Raw genomic sequence first — 18,548 nt, 5'->3', positions numbered from 1 at the left:
AAATAAAAAAATGTGTGGGTGGTAAAAACTTGAAATTTTTCTAGCAGCACGAGTGGACCTGTAATCGTCGATCTCATCTACAACTATACAATTATATTGGGCTTCAATCACTCCTGCTGGCTCGTGCTGAGGCACGACTTCAGACTGGTAAAAAATTATTTACATGTTTTTGTAGTCGTTCTTTTTTTTTTATTACTGATTACTTACAATTTTTTTTCACGATTTTTAGTGTAAAGTTTCTAAGATACAATGTTATATGACAATTGCTCGTCACCTTTTACGAAAAATCGCTTATTGCTTATGCAGACCCGTTCATTATTAAGGAGTCCTGCAGGGCTACTACGAAACTCGAAACTCGAAGTTCGTAATCGTGCGGTCCCTCTGACACTCATACTATTTAATACGAGAGCGAGACTGACGGTACTGTAGGAACTAGGCTGTATACACCGCTGGCAGGTGGTAAAACTGACCACTTGGCAGGTTAGATTGACAGCGGGTATTACATGCCGGAGCGCAGATTGCTCCCGATAGCCTAAGCGGCTGGTGCTATGCTATGTAAATGTATTTTTAAGCTCTGAAATAAATCCAAATGATTGAAGAAGTTATTTATTTTTGAACTAAGTTTAAAGTCACGCGCGCTTTGATCCCCAGTACCTAAGCTCTTCCCTACAGTCCCCACAGTCCACCCAGTGGTGGAGTTAGGCGCGCGGTCGGTGTACTTTTTATGTTTTAGCTATCGCTTCAGAGGACGACGGAGTACCGCAGCGATTTCAGCGGTCTATGGACAATTGTTAAGAAAAAGACGAGCTTTGATCAAAAAGCGCATGAAAAGTGAAGCAATTTTGGTAATGTATCGATTTTTTGAGGAAGCAACTGTGAGTTATTTTATTTTTGCCTATATCCCAGTGTTTAATAGAATTTGCGGGCAGATAAATTTTTATTACGCAGAAGAAAGAAGATGGCGGAAAATTCGCAGGATATTCGGATGTGGACGATTTTATCCACCAATTTGAAACTATTGCGATCATAAAGAATTGGTCCGCAGATCAGAAGCGAGTAGCGATCGCACTCTACTTAGAAGGGCCTGCGTTGTCCTGGTACAAGGCCAATTTCACGACGTTGAGTCGTATGATTTAATAAAGAAGGATTAGTAGAACAATTCCCGTCGCAAGAAGACTATGCACATTTTTATTATAGAAAGCAGGAACCAAAGAACCGCTACTATCATTTTATTATAGCTAGAAAGATTAGCTTTAAAAGCAGGAATCACTGAAGGCGGCAGATTTATCAAGCATTTTATTAAGTCTATTAATTCGCAATGGCAATTACATTTAGCGTCTAGATTGTTCGCGTCAAAGGAGGAGCTAAGAAAACGATTCTGCAATTGTGTGATGTATTTAATACAGAATTACACATGAAAACACATAAAGTAGAACTGCCGATTAATATTACAAAAGATTATCAACACTCGTGGGAGCAAGGAGATGCTCCACCTCTTCGATTCACGCCGCGTTCGGAGTATGACACGTCCCAAACGCCGCCAACAATGGTATTTCCGCAAGAAATACACCAGGGAACATCACGTGTGCCATATGGAAGGTATAACTTGAGGCCGCGGCAGCTACAGCCGGTGCCGCAGCAGCGTCAAGGATATCAAGGAAATACTGATGGTTTCCAAATCAATACGATTTTTACAAGTGAATTTCCCGACGTTTGTGCTGTTGAGAAAAATAGTCTGAACACGTTTGTGCCCATAGAGCTCAATGGCAGGATTTGCAAGGCCCTCATAGATAGTGGTGCCAATGTGTCACTGATATCTGTTTCCCTTGCAGAGGAAATAAACTTAAAATATGAGCACAAGCTCAGTGATCCTTTGCGCGTAGCAGGAGGCTCCATGATTCAGCCTATAGGAATTGTAAATACTTATATTTTGATAGATAATTATTATTGTAGAATTAGTCTGTTAGTAATTAATGATCGCACAAATTTTTGCATTCTAGGGCAAGATTTTTTGACTGCAAATAATGCAATGATTGATTTTAGTAGTCATACTTTGACTTTGAATAAAAAATTCCGTGTCAATTTTATTCGAAAATTTAATGACACGAACGACTTTTCATTAATGACTGAAAAGGTTTGTGCAAATCAAGTTGCCATGAAAGAGGTTGAGTGCGAGCAAATTAACTCCTTGACCGTGGAAAGTAAAGCGCGATCAGTAAAAAAATTGTTAGGGTTCCGTGCTTTAAATTATTTTGCTTCAGGTTCGAGTGAAGGAAAGTGGGAGAAGTCGAAGTCGATTGGGAAAGTATCGAGGATCGATAGAAAGATGGAGCAAAAGGATGGCGAAAAAGGCGAGTTGAGCTCGAAGCCTGAAAGGTACGAAGTCGGAAATTTGCAGATTGGTTCGGCAGGTCTGATGAAGGAGCGAGAGGAACCTTCTGGTTGTGATGTAAGAGTAGAAATGCCACGACGTGAGAACGCGAACGGACCTGATAGATTCCATAGAAAAGGTAATCAAAAGTCACGTCATTATCTAAGTTATGTTAATAAAAGGTTTTTCCCACAGCAAGGATCGCTACTGAACGAAACATAGAATTAAAAAACGTTCATTTAGGAGTGAAAGGGACGGAAAGTGATGGCTGTCTCAAGCCGAATGAACTTTATGGTTTGACTGAAAACTTTTTGAAAGTTCACCCGAGAAGTTCTGTGTCAACTGTTAGAAAAAAATTTACACGTCCAATGATTGACAATGTCATTCAAATGTAAACATTGTAAATTTAGTTTTTCGATTGAATTTATAATTATAGGTAATTGAATTAAGAGTTTTTTGAGTAGGTAGGAAATTAATGATATAATGAATTTATATGACTAATGCGTGTTGTAATATTACTATGTGACTAATATATGTTTTTTTCGTGTGTTTTCATATTGGGAGATCAATTAATTAAATGCAGAAATGAAATGGCAATCTGCAGCAGCCATGCAGTGGCTGGATGAAAAACTGATGGCAGTTTCCCAGCTGCTCTTGTCAAAACTGATGTCTGACGACATCGCTGGAAAACCAAACAGATAACTTTTAATTACATAGTGAACTTAATATAATTGTTTACATATTCAACTTCACGAATATGAGATTGCCTGTTCATACATCTCCCAATGTGAACTGTAATCATATATGATGTGAATTTCTATATATAAAGAATGAGTAGTTTTAGTCTATCTCAGCATGTGGGAGTACTTCATACCTTCATGTGTTCAATATGCCCAGAAATATGTGGTGTTAATTGATGGTGTATTTAATGATTGATTTTCTGTGCCTTTCAATAGTTTTCAAGCAACAGAAGTTCACACAGCCAACTGGGATCGCCGATGAAGCTTGCCCAGGGGTCCACACTTGGATCCATGGCTGTGAAATAATAAAAGATGGAAACCCAGCGGCTATTGCTGTCGTTGTGGACCGGCAACTCCGCTAGGGGGTGCTGAGGAACCTTCATCACCTGATGAAGGATGATGGGCATGAAGCAAGAATGACGTGTCGGGTTGCACAGGCAATGTCACGCGTCTTTCGTAGCTAGGATCATTTTTTACTGAAAAGGCGCCGTACCTTTTTTTGTTTCGGGGTTTTGGGCGGCGAAGCCCCATCCTTGATTTGAAAATTTTGAAATATATAAACCTATTTATGATTGTAATAACATAGACTAGAGTTTCATGAAAAGGATGTGACTAGTCTTTAGCAAAGACCCTTTTCTGTCTGTAATGTCCCCGTTAGGTAGGGCGTAGATTAGGTCCCCACCTCTGTGAGGAGGAGGGATATGTAGGAACTAGGCTGTATACCGCTGGCAGGTGGTAAAACTGACCACTTGGCAGGTTAGATTGACAGCGGGTATTACATGCCGGAGCGCAGATTGCTCCGATAGCCTAAGCGGCTGGTGCTATGCTATGTAATGTTATTTTTAAGCTCTGAAATAAATCCAAATGATTGAAGAAGTTATTTATTTTGAACTAAGTTTAAAGTCACGCGCGTGATCCCCAGTACCTAAGCTCTTACCTAGTTACAGTCCCCACAGTACGATACGAACTTCGAGTTCGATTTTCTTAGTAGCCCTGCTGGAACTTCATCACCCGTTCCATTTCCCCATATGAATTACGATGAGCTTAAATTGCTTAGCAACTGCGTTAAAGTAATTGAAATTCAACCCGTGAAGTACTTGTTATTGAGTAGTCGCTCCATTGGTCAAATTTGGTCTTCATCATCAGTTCCACTTCACCAAATGATGATTTTCAAGAGCAAATACACGAGTTAGGTACTCCTAAATAAATCGCAATTAAGTAGATACCACGGTTCCTACAATATTTGAAGAGTTCCCTCGATTTCCTTAGGATCCAATCATCAGATCCTGATTTGGTGCTTATGGGACCTAATTGAAAGCATTCCTAGACGAACGAAAAAAAAATTCAAATCGTTTCATAAATGACGAAGTTATGAGGTAACAAACATAATTTAAAAAAATACAACCGAATTGATAACCTCCTCCTTTTTTTGAAGTCGGTTGAAAAGCAAACAAAATTATTAGCACCCTCCCGAAATTAATGTGCGTCGATTATACTTTAGGTATAATTGCGGCAGTCATATATCACCCTGAAACTTCGTGAAATATCTGATAAAACTTCAGGCTATATGATAATTATGACAGAACGGGAAAGCCGAACGGCTGAATACAGTATTCCCATTAGCTTTGAAACGACAATCTGATTATTGTATTGTCGTTGGTTTTCACAAAAGTTTAAATGAGTTCGTATTGTAAATGAATGGCAGTGTATGGTATGGATGACAGTTTGTCACGTGATGATTAAGAGTCAACCGCTATTATTATTCAATCGCGATTCGCGATCACTGCATTTCCACTTCAAGTTACACTTTTTTCTAGTTTTATCGAGCTTATATATTAAAATTTGACTGTAAGTATTTTGAATTTTGACTGAAGTGATTTAGTAGGTACGTCATCGAGTAAATCACAGCGATGCCTATATTTAATAAAATAAACCAGGATAACTCACGTTTTATTGAGTTTAGCTCGATATGTGGGTCGCACGAGCAGAGCGGTGGCACGCAATGCGCGTTTTGCAACAGCCGCCGTGTGGCGTTGCTTCTAAAGTAAGGGCTACGAATTAGCCCGAAAGCTAAACTCGATTTAAGAAGTGAGTTATCCGGGTTTATTTCATTAAATATAAGTCAGTCTAGTAACTAAATATACCTATATATATATATATATATATATATATATATATATATATATATATATATATATATATATATATATTTATATATATACCTATATATATAGAAAATTTACAATGTTATATTATACACATTACCTAATAAACTAAAGATAAATCCTGACTAAATAAAACAAAAATGTCAAATTAAATAGAATAACAAATTAATCAAACCACAAATAATCAAAAGAAACCAAACAATGTCAAAGAAAATTAAAAAAATAATTATAACTGCAAAAATAAAGAGTGAGGCATCCTCTTTATAAAAAAATAAAAAAATAACCTAAATTAATTAACCTAATTTTCTATTTAATAAATGACTTATATGCCTATATATATAGGTATATTTAGTTAAGGTTACTTAGGTAAGTTTTCTTTGTCTTCTTTTTAACTAATAATTTCACATGTGATTTATTATTATTATTATGTGATTTATTATTGTTGAGACTTATTATATATATATATATATAAATATTCTCTTACTCTTAAGTTGAAGAAGAAGAGTAACATATATATATATATTCAACTTAAGAGTTATACTCTTGTCGGTGGAGTATCTTCCACACATCCCACCTTTGAGCCATCCTCTTGACCTCTAGATACGACGCGACGCCAACTTTCTCCTTTAACTAATCGATGTAGCTGCGCCTAGGTCGACCTCTTCCTCTCTTCCCCTCGATCTTTCCTTCCAAAATTGTTTTGCAGAAGTCGTCGTGTCGTATCAAATGCCCGATCATATTCCCGCGTCTAGCATCTATAGTGTTCAGGATTGTTCTCCGTTCTTCAACCATTCTCAAGACTTCCTCATTGGTCTTCCTTTCCATCCAACTTATGCCTTTCATTCTCCTCCAGTACCACATCTCAAAGGCTTCCAGTCTTGCCCTATCATTCTGTGTCAGTGTCCACGTTTCACATCCATAAAGAGCAATACTCCAGATGTACATCTTAATCAAATGTTTCTTGCTTTTACATGACAAGCTGCGTGATTTTAACAGTTGCGTGATTTTAACGTGATTTTATATGTTACTATAAAAATAAAAATAAAAAAGAACACCCCGTCCAAAAGATCTGCTAGTGGCAGGGTTCCCATGATGCTGGCCGCATTACCCCTTTGGACTGCAAGTGCGATCCGCTGGGATAAATACGTACCAGCTCTTGGGTCCCCAAAGATGTCGATCAACCGGGAAGAAAGAGCCTTTATGAAACACTTCATGTCGGCTGACTAAGGCCCTAAAGTCTCAACAACAAGCGCCGCAATTTCATGTGACTATTTACTGAATTAACTAACTTACTGAAGATTACTGAAGCTAATTTGAGAAAGCAAGATAAATCACATGTCATTCAACAACGACCATTCATTTTTAAATATATTTTTTGTTTTTGATAGTCCTGTGACAAAATAAACGGATTTGATCGATGAACCAATCGATATTTTAATGTTTTAAGTGTAAGTCTTATTCAACCTAATCTATCCCACCGATCTATCAATCCTAAACTACGAACGGAAAGTATCCGGTATCTGTATTTGAATAAACGTGATCTATATGGTAGGATATAAACAATCAACAATTATTCATGAGTATAAACGTCATGTCACACAGGAATTAACTCTGTTAACTCGTAAACATGGCCCGACGTTGATTTATAGAATTAATTCCACGATTCCACCCCATAATTGCCTACATGCCATCTTCTCCAACTAGAGCCAAAAACTAAATTTAGTCATATTTAAATTGCAAATTGCTGGAAAGGACAAACCTAAAAGAATACCACCTTTAGTCTTATGACGAGAAAACTGGATTTTACGCGATTGCGTATAATAGTTATTGAAGTTTGATTCATTGAAATTGAATGGATAAATTTTAATTTGAATTGATTATAATAAAATATAGTATGAACAGTTTAATACATCAGTGAGTATAAAGAAAAGTTTTTATAAAAAAAGTATAAAGCTTGGTTATCTTTTGTTAAGTTAACATATCTTCATCGCCCATCACAGAAAGCATGTGCGTTATGTAATAAGTAACAGATTTGTAAGTTTTTTTACGAATAATTTCACTTTATTAACATTGCCTTCACAATGGTACTTTCCGGAATTTACGGTAAGGCCAAGCGAATAAAATAAAATTAACGTCAATTTACCCCACTGTTGGTACTTACTACACCATTGACATCTATGTTTGTGCCGTAAGGTACATAGATGTCGATGTACTACGCACACACACTGTACTGTTTAAGTTTTGGAAAACTTGCATCGTGAACGTAGGCGAAACCACCGCGAGAATTTAATGGGACTGGGCTAGCCATGTTTGCCGCATGCACACAGAGAGGTGGGCAAGTTTGCCACTCAGTGGATGTCCCGCGATGGCTATCGGGGCTGCGGCAAGCCAAAGCGGAGATGGCAAGACGTGGACACGTTCTACAGCGACTACTGTGCAGACAGGGCGAGTTGGAAATCCAGGGGACAGGCTTTTGCCCAGCAGTGGGACGTTACCACAGACAAAAAAAAAATAAGAATAATGGCGAGGCCACTTTTCTTGACTATAGTTACGCGATTTAATGTTTTGTATAAATTACAGTACCTAGACGACCGAGCTTTGCTTGGGCTAAAACTCGATAACAAGCGTTTTCCCGGATATAATACCAAGCTAGATCGATTTTTCACCCCCGAAAACCCCTTTATACCAAATTTCATCGAAATCGTTGGTGCAGTTACCGAGATCCCCGAAATATATATATTTATATACAATAATTGCTCGTTTAAAGGTATTAATTAATAAATACCACACACTATACAATTTTACTAAAATAAAATACAATTCAAAAATACAAACTGAGACATGGATGCACAGAAAAACCAGAAAAAGATACCAGCGCTGGAAATCGAACCCAGGTCCTCAGCAATCCGTGCTGCGTGCTATAACCCCTACACCACCGCTGGACAGGAATCTAGACACGAATTTTTCCTATGCATACATATCTCAGGTTGCTTATTTCTACTACGCTACTTAAGCAGCAGCACTAGCGACATCTATGTTCTCTTGTCTGAGTGAACGGTTAGTTCCGAAAGAATGTGACGTCTCTCGATGAGAGCGGAACATAAATGTCGCTAGTGCTGCTGCTTAAGTAGCGTAGTAGAAATAAGCATATATACTCTTTATTGTACAAAAAGGTTAGAAAAAAAAATCGTGTTATTAGTAAGCGATAAGGCCGCCTATTGCTTACCTTAGAAAATCTCTATGTATATACTTGTGTTTTCTGTACTGTTTACTGTATTGGTGTGCAATAAAGAGTTATTGTATTGTATTGTTAGTAACTAAAACAGAAAGAGAAACTTTTATACAACTCAAAAGCAGTAGACAATTACAAATACTATCACAATCAATTTTTTTTTCTAAAACAGCATCGATTCGTTACGTAAAGCCCCGGGAGGAAAATACCATACATCAACGTCAGCCACGCGAGGAAGCTAAGAAGTGATTTCCAAAAGAAAACCCGAACGCTTTGGAATTTTAAACGATTTCAAGTCTCTGTAACATTCCGTTTTTAGGGTACGTGCGTCGACCCCCGGCCATGTCCGATACAAAGTTTCCGTTTCCGCTCAGATAACGGCGTAATTACGCAACTAGTATCCCTAATTCTTGGAGACCAAAACAATCAGTAAAACAGAAAAGATAAAAGCATTGTCGCCTTGAAGCGTTTACGTTTTTGCCAAGGGTCCGTCGTAAAACTTTATTAGGCGCATTAAGGTCGTGGTTGAATCCTGTTTATGTAATCGCCTCCGGGGACCTTTAGCAGGAAAAATATTAAGTGAAAAAAAGAACACATAATGGAAGTAGTAAGATTATAGTATATTATCTGGGCCTGGTTTAGTGCTGCGCACGTTGACCCGGGATGAAAGCAGGTGGACCGAAAGGGTTTCTTATCTAAAACATATCCTTTATACCTCTAGCTAGTAACCTGGGTTACTCAATGACTTACCTTCCGTAGTGTTTACGTAATAAGAGCCACATTTAGTTGTCGGTACTCTGCTCAACATCGAGCAATTCAAATATTACCATTTTGCAAAGTTTAGAAATGTTTGAAGGTTGACCGCATCACGTTATTAATAGAACCTTCCCGGAATATGTTCTATTGAATCAGTTCGGTCAATGCTTTAACAAATAAGTTATTTACTGTATGAAAGATTACTTTCATACATACAGTATAACTTATTTGTTAAAGCATTGACTGAACTGATTCAATAGAACATATTCCGGGAAGGTTAACATTAGTTATCACTTTTTGTTGTTTTTATAACATTATTAGTTTATTTATCTAAAGTCAAAGTCAAAGTCAATATATCTTTATTCAATTTAGGCTAAAACAAGCACTTATGAATGTCAAAAAAAAATCTACCACCGGTTCGGAAAAACCTCTGTTGAGAAGAATCCGGCAAAAACTCAATGAGGTATATTTTTTTAAACAGATTTACAATATTATTAAGTAATATCTATACATCACAAAGATTAATTTATACATAAATAGGTTTTACATTATTTAAGTGCCTTTATGGGAATAATTACTAATTTTAAAGGAATTATATTTATTTATACAGTATCAATTCGAAATGAAAAAGTCAACGTCAAAATCCGCACATGCGCAATACCCAAGATAAAAGCGGAAACGGAAATACAGTCGCCACACCTTGTTTATACTCGTAATAATTGTTGTTGTTCGAGTAATCAGATTATTATCAAATAGATTGATGTTTATTGCGATAAAAACCTATCTAAGCCAAACTTCGAGGGCAAAACTATCTAGCTGCAAATTTTTATCCAGATCATCAGAGTTGTTTTCGAGAAACCCACTAAATACTGTACAAGATTTTCTATTTGGAAATATATTTTATAAAAGAACTTGACAAGGCACATCTCTCACTGCACAATCTCCAGTACAGGTTCTGGATCCCCTTAATAATGTTTTGCTATTCAAGTTATCAGAAGTTCTCAACTGCGATCCAATGAGATGCAAATAGCATGCAGACTGTATAATTACATGTAGAAATCTAAGTAGCGTAGTCGATTTCCTTGACTGTAACTAACTTTGCATAGTTAACCAAACTGAGAAACAAATAAGTAATATTTTTTGGTGCTGGTTTGTGTACTGTTTGAAATTTATTAACCACTAGCTTTTAGCCGCAGCTTCGCTCGCGTGAACCAAAAACAGTCCATAGAGCAAGGCATGTAAGCAAGCATGCATTCAGGGCTGTATTCAAGCATGCAAGCAAGTATGCTTTGCTTCCAAGCAAATGCTTGCTTGGAAGCAAAGCATAACAGCTTTGTTTCTTGCATGCGCAAGCAAACATGCAAGCATGCAATCAAGCATCCAGGCAAGCATGCAAGCAAGCATCCTAGCAAGCATGCAAGCAAGCATCTAAGCAAGCTTGCAAGCAGGCATGCAAGCAAGCATGCAAGTGAGCATGTAAGCAAGCATGCAAGCAATCATATAGGCAAACATGCGTGTCAGCATGCAAGCCAGAATCAGAGTCTCAAGTGTGAACAAATAGTGCAAGCAAGCATGCATTCAGGGCTGTATTCAAACATGCAAGCAAGCATATAGGCAAACATGCGTGCCAGCAAGCAGGCAAGCATGCAAGCAAGCATGCAAGCAAGCATGCAAGCAAGCATGCAAGCCAGAATGCAAGCAATAATGTAAGCAAAGCAAGCATGCAAGTTATTTAGTTTAAATATTGATCACTTAGCTCGTGTAAATCATTAGATACAGGGGTTTGATTGATTTCTGGGATTTTACAAAATTTCCGTGGGAATTCCTGAAAATTATTGTGGTTTTCTTTGACGTTGCATTAAAAAAAACCATCCCAAATATCATTACACTAAGCTCAGCGGTTGTTATTTCGAGATTTTATCCCTATTTCGTGGGAATATCGGGATAAAAAGTAGTCAATGTTTTCTTCCAGATGTCCAACTATCTATATACCAATTTTCATCCAAATCCGTCCAGCCGTTTTAGCGTGAAGGAGTAACAAACATACTCACTCACTCACTCACTCGCTCACAAACTTTCGCATTTATAATATTAGTAGGATTTTTTGATTTATTCAAAAGGATTTATTTTAGGTTAAAGAATAAAATAATTGCTTAAATGAATAAAACAAAAAATATTTTCCATTCAATCATAGGTACTTACCGATTAATGTAAAATGTAAAAAAGCCGCATAAATATACCGCCTTGCATAGCTTCGACTACGGCACAAAACTAAATACGAAATTTTTGCTATGTTCGAGAATTTAACGACAAAACACGCAGTTACGATAGTTATGATATGAAAAAAAAAACAATTTCTATTTTATTTGTCTACTCTGCTCTTATTACCAAGACACCAAAATCAAACGAGCCTGCGCTTGTTATAAAAACATCCCAATACAAGGTAACTTGTATCACAGCGAGAACCGACACTGACAAGCAATCTGTCACTGCAGCGTCTTACCAAAGAAGTCGACGGCGGCAGCTTACACGGATTTGAGGGGTAACTGTAACGTCAGGCTTGACTGATGGTTTCGTTGGAAACATTCCTGACGTCTTGCGCTGGTACCTTAGCGATTGAATTTTAAGCCATGGTTTTTATAAACGTAAAGATCGAATCGAAAAGTAACTTTAAGCGACCTTTGCCTAAGCAACTGGAGAACTGAACTTTAAAAGTAGGGTTACGAATTCATGGTAAAAAAGTGGCCGAGAAAGGTTTCGTTTTCCATTAGATTTTTTACTTACGAGAATTCGAGGGGTCAATTATGTCAGCCTTGACTGATATCTACATTGAAAATATTTCTTACGGCTCACACTGATTGTGCGATTGTAGTTTTGCGTCACTATTGATAATGTAGCACCGTGCACTACCGTGTGCTAGTAAACTATTATAAAAGTCTCTGCTCACTACACCATATCATACCATGACCGCAATAGGAACGTGCCAGGCACGGAATCTAACGCAACACTAACTACAACAAGTCATATATAAATTCCTATTTACGAATAATGGCAATTAATTTTTCGTCTTCCAATATTGACATGTTCTTTACAGAACTAATGGTATCAGACAGACGAGAGCGCAAGAGAAAACAAGCAACGTGTTTATAACTCAAGCGGCAATTACACTGAGTCGTTCACCGCATGCTGCATGCGGCGACCGCAAAAGTATAAAGAACAGGGTAGTAGGCCGCATTCGGCGAGCGACAGCTGCCACCGCCTTAATATGGCCGCCGCAGTAGACGGACAGACTAATGTAAAGGCGACAGTCGTTCGCCGAAGTAGTTTGAAACAAGTTTGGCGACCGCATTAGGTGAACGACGCAGTGTAATTGCCGCTTAAAGAACACGGTAGTCGGCCGCATTCGGCGAGCGACAGCTGCCACCGCCTTAATATGGCCGCCGCAGTAGACGGACAGACTAATGTAAAGGCGACAGTATTCGCCGAAGTAGTTTGTAACTAATTCGGCGACCGCATTAGATGAACGACGCATTGTAATTGCCGCTTAAAAAAAATATAAGGAAAACACCAGGTGGCCTTATAGCTTCAGTACGGATTTCCAGGCAATCTACACAATAAAACAAAGCAAGGAATAGATTTTAGCAAGTGGTGTAATTGACTTAAGACTTAATGCGTAGGCGTTTTTTTTCATAAATTGGTATGGCACGTAGATACCCATTTTTTTTGGATTTGCTGAAGACATAACAGAAGACATTCAGAAATACTCACCTGATTTGGAGCTCCGGCCTATGAATAAGGCGGAGATCTTGTGGGATAGTAACGTAGTATTCTTATAATAGTTATAATTTATTAGATCTTTGTATTTGGACGATAGACAAATAAATAACAAATAATTTATTGAATCAGGCGTTACTTTGCGGAGGTCCATATCAATGAACTAAAATAATTTCCTTGCTCACCCGCGACCTTACGATAGTTAAGCTTATGCAAAATATGCGTGTTCATGCAGTTCCTCCACCTCCACACTGTAAGAACACACACAAATCACACAAACCCATCTATCACCACCACCACACTACACTGACGCGTTTCGAACTCAAACAGAGCTCATCTTCAGAGTGACACAACCATACACCATGCTACCAGTTGTTAGACTAACGAACCACAACCACCGTTTTAACTTGTCACTGTAACTCCCCAAGTACCCACATACGTTTTATGAAACAAAACAAAACTACCCACAAATTATTAATAAATTTTTTTAACCGTCCTTCAAAACTACCTTGATTTTTATTTATTTACTGTCAAGGCATGTTTTATTAACTACCATTGCTGAAATTAGATCCAAGCCGTAGCAAGGGAGATGAAACTAACTTTACCTGCTCATTAATAATAGACCCCATACTGTTGTATCTAATTATCTCCATGCATTCTAAAACATCGAGACGAAACCCCTTGCCACAATAATGTAACACTTCATACTTCACTTCATTTCGTAGTTGTTAGTCTAACAACTGGTAGCATGGTGTATGGTTGTGTCACTCTGAAGATGAGCTCTGTTTGAGTTCGAAACGCGTCAGTGTAGTGTGGTGGTGGTGATAGATGGGTTTGTGTGATTTGTGTGTGTTCTTACAGTGTGGAGGTGGAGGAACTGCATGAACACGCATATTTTGCATAAGCTTAGCTATCGTAAGGTCGCGGGTGAGCAAGGAAATTATTTTAGTTCATTTAAATAAATAACAGTCAATACGTATAATATGATATGACGCTGACTTTTTCTTTAACTTCTGTCACCTTTCTTTCTTCATTTCTGCATCACATAGAGCCAAAAGAGGATATTGTGCGCCACATAGACCTTACAAAATCTCCGTACTTAACATTAAAATATCTGTGTTCAGATATCATAAAGAAAGTAATGAATGCGTTTTTCTCCTGCCCCAAGCATTTACTTTGATGTAAATAAAATAATAAATAAATAAATATCACGGGACACTAAAGTAGGCATAGCTTGTGTTATGGGTACTAGGCAACGGATAAACATACATATATGTGTATATATATATTTACAATTTATATATGTGTATGTATACATATATAAGTTAGTATGTTTATCCGTTGCCTAGTACCCATAACACAAGCTATGCTTACTTTAGTGTCCCGTGATATTTATTTATTTATTATACATAAATACATATTAAACACCCAAGACTTGAGAACAAACATTCGTATTATTTTTACAAATATCTGCCCCGACTGGGGATCGAACCCGGTCGGAACTTGAAAATATATTCAAACCCATTTCCAAAGGTACGATAGCCTTGAAATTATGTAGGTATGTAAATGTATGAAGGCTCCAGTTAAAATGCAATTATGAAAAATAAAGCATGTTATAAAAATTACATTTATTTATTAAAGGTTATAGAGGCCTCGGGCGACCAGAGGGCTGGCCACTATTTCGCACAGCGTATAACTATCGCTATACAACGACGAAATACGGCCAGCCTTGGGCACCTGCACATTGACGGTGATTTAGGCCAAATTTTCTACCTATAGTTTAATTATGTTTTATTATGTATGTTTTTAATAAAGATAAATTAAAGGTTATTAAGTATTTATTATTATCCTTTCGAGTTTTAAGTGTCTCTTTCTAACATTTTAATATCGATCAAAACGAAACTCTAGATCGTTTAAATGTCATAACATACCATCAGATACACTCTTTAACTCGCAGGCAAAGCGCTCCGAAGTTGCCTTCGAAAGATGTGACTGGCAAAGTTTGATCACAGCAAAGTTTTAATTGCCACTGAACGGCAATTCTGGGCGACGGTAGCTTTTAAACAATTTTATTCGTATCGTGAATATTTTATACTCCTAAGCCTTTACGTAAATAAGATTCACCTTTTAAGTGTCAGCAGAAACTTATACTTAGGTAAATGAGATTTTAATCGCTTCAACATGAGTTTCGTTTAAATTAAAATTTCAGGTACCTAAAAAGAATAATTATAAGTACAATAGTACATTGTGTCTTAGGAGCAGTAAATAAGGAATTACGAACGAGAGTATATTAGAAGCCCGAAGTCGAAGACTGAGGCGATTGAACCAGGTAAGTACGACAATAAATATAAATATCATGGAATTAATGACACTAATTGGCCTAGTGCCAAACATAACAAAGCTTATACCTACTACAGGTACTAAGCAGAGGGATAAACACATGCTTATTAACAGATAAAAACTTAAAAACATAATTAAACACCCCAGACTCGAGAGCAAACATTCATATTCCACATAAATTATATAAGCCCTGACCGGAGACTCAGGATTTCAAGTTTCGCATTCGGGTTCTCTAAACACTGGACTATCAGGTCGTCTATTGTGCTAGTAATGTCATGTTGTTTATCAACGAAACCCTAGTTACTTAAAATGTAGTATTAAAAGGTTTCACCCTGGTACTGAATCAGTTTGCTAGACTAGAGATTATAAATGAATTGGTATCAAAAAAACCGGTAAAAAAACGGATTCTCTATCGTTTGCCCGAATTTCATATGCCCGAATTTATCGTTTTCTAGAATTTTCATTTGCCATAAAGTATTTTATTTATGAAACAGTGATTTCTTCAGTTGATATTAAACTAACCTAACCTAACCTACTGCATTATATATGATGACATTTAAAAAATCCTGAAAACAACACGGTTCTATATATTTTATGGCAAGCGTTGGTATGGCAAGTGAAATTCGGGCATGTAAAGGTAAACGAAAAAAACGGAATCGGGTGTAAAAGGTTGGTAACTCAGCGAAATTGGTTGTTAGATAGGTATTATGGTATTAAAATCGCCAGAGGGCGCAGCAGTTTGCACTTTCTAACTTATATTATTTTTATTAGACTAAGGTAGAGTAATTTTTTTTTCTAGATCCTGCGTGATATCACGTTCACGTACGTTACGGGTGTTATAACAAAACAGTATTTAATTGCTTTTTTTAGGTTTCTTAGCCAAAATCGCAAAACCGAAACCCTTATAGTTTCACCATGTCTGTCTGTCTGTTTGTCTGTCTGTCTGTCCGTCTGCGGCTTTGCTCAGGGACTATCAATGCTAGAAAGCTGTAATTTTGCACAAATATATATGAAAACTATGCGGAAAAAATCGTACAGTAAAAAACTCAAAAAAAATATGGTACCTCCCATAGACGTAAAGTGGGGGTATTTTTTATTCTCATCCAATCTTGTAGTGTGGGATATCGTTGGATGGGTTTCTAAAACGATTTTTCGATTTAGTGATTTGTTTGCAAAATATTCAACTTTAAAGTGCAAATTTTCATTAAAATAGAGCCCCCCCCTCTAAAATCTAAACCGGTGGGTGCTAAACAATAACGGTTAAGTTTTCTTGGGAATTATTAGTCGTTTAAGAGTACAGTTACACCTATGTTTGCAAATAAATCACTTTGACTTTGAAGAGTAAATAGCAGCCTAAGGTATAAAATATACCTAAACTTGAAATATTCCGTACAAAATACGAAATCCAATGGCTACGGAACCCTATTTCGGGCGTGTCTGACATGCTCTTGGCCGGTTTTTTATTAAATGTGCTTCACTATAGTAGGCATGGGCTCAGGGTTGCACAGCGAGCTATGGAGTTTCAGCTATGCAAGGGATTTCTTTACGGGATCAAATCAGAAATGAGGAAATACGTAGAAGAATATTAGCGATTCGCCTTTATTACCAAAGAATACAGCTATAAAGAATAATAATTTTATTATCAAATTTACAAATGAACAGTAATTCTAGTAGCTTCGCAAATCAGAACAAAAATCAGCCCGTGCCGGCTCGCGCGCCGGGTTTTATTCTTCCAGAGCGCGCCCTCTCCTCCGCCGCCGGAAGCTCGAGTAGGGCCGCGTGCTGACGTACAACCGGTGTTGCCAACACGGCCATGCTGCGCGGTGTCAGCCCCTGACACCTCTCGTCGAACTCTGTGCTTCCTGAAAGTACAGATACATATATATTTTTGTTTTTGTAGTTATCAGGATAGCTCCAGCTTACTGGAGTGGCTAATAATGCCCATAAGCCAATCATTCCATCTCAGATAAAGTATCAAAGGACCACTCGCACTTAAAGAGCTTTCGCTTCACTTAAGAGACCGAGTTGATCAATTTGATCACACTTTCAGTGTTACTGCACTTAAAGAGCGAAACGCTTCACTTAAGTGTTCCAACTTCCAACTAACCTTATACGTAATCTAACGTTTAATATTTTGGCGTATGTGCAACATTAGGGACACATCTAAGACAAGAGGACAACATAACAGTATAAAATGTTTAATTTTGAACCGGATAAAGTTTAACGCGAAATATAATATTATATAATAAAATTAAAATAAAGATATGTACTATGATGGTTTCAAATATGGGAAAATAAAGCTATATTATTATTGTTATCTCTAATTATTGGTACCTGTAGATAGTATAAGTATATTTATCTATGTATTTGGGCACACATGTGAATTAATTAATATAATACACAATGAATAATGATTATGAACATAAAGTGAATTTATTTTTTTGAAAAATATATTTAAGTTATAAACCACTAAATTACAAGGGCGAGTCAAATATTTTTTTTTTTTTTTTTTTATATTCGTATGTACTTATATTTACACTTATCATTGCCAACACGCGGAGTAGGTACTCACGTTAATCATTCGTGGGTCCACTCATCAATCCGAATCCACGGCTTAATGTTCTCAGCTGCAGCCGTGCCCTTGTAGTGCTTACTACTCCGTTCGGCTCCTCTGAGATCCGTCACCTCGTACCTGTCATGTCCTAACACGCTAGAGACTCTAAATGGCCCTTTGTATACAGGCATTAGTTTCGTGCTCTGCCCGTCATTACTTTTACTTTGTATTTTAATCAGCACCAGGTCGCCTACCGAGTATATGTTGGCTTTAGTTCGAGAGTTGTCGAATCTCTTCTTTTGTTGAGCTGCATTGGCTTTAATATTTTGATCGACTTTATTACGCAAGTCAGTTACGTCTGTTACGTCCCCATTATCAAGCTCTGATGACATGATATTATCATTGTCAGTCCTTAAACGATATCCAAAGAAAACTTCACTAGGGACTGCCTTTGTAGTTTTGTGGATAGTACTGTTAAGTCCCTGTTGCAAAATTTTAACATACCTGTCCCAACAATCATCGTCCGTATTGGCACCTAAAGTTCTCATGGCATTCAAAATAGTTTTGTTAAAAATTTCTGCCTGCCCATTAGAGCGGGGCATGCCCGTCGCTACGG

General features: G+C 37.4%; 1 long non-coding RNA gene across 1 annotated transcript; it reads right to left on the bottom strand.

Moving 5' to 3' along the window:
- Positions 1 to 17,001: 17,001 nt before the first annotated feature.
- Positions 17,002 to 18,548, bottom strand: LOC141433798 (uncharacterized). The gene is made up of 2 exons (XR_012451954.1): positions 17,951 to 18,548; positions 17,002 to 17,240 (listed from the first exon to the last, which is right to left on the bottom strand). It is a non-coding gene; the product is annotated as an uncharacterized lncRNA (long non-coding RNA).

This window comes from Choristoneura fumiferana, chromosome 12 (assembly GCF_025370935.1).
Source record: "Choristoneura fumiferana chromosome 12, NRCan_CFum_1, whole genome shotgun sequence".
In the NCBI taxonomy this organism is placed as follows: domain Eukaryota; kingdom Metazoa; phylum Arthropoda; class Insecta; order Lepidoptera; family Tortricidae; genus Choristoneura; species Choristoneura fumiferana.
Note: the sequence above shows the minus strand (reverse complement) of the source record. Positions and strands in the feature narration are given on the sequence as shown.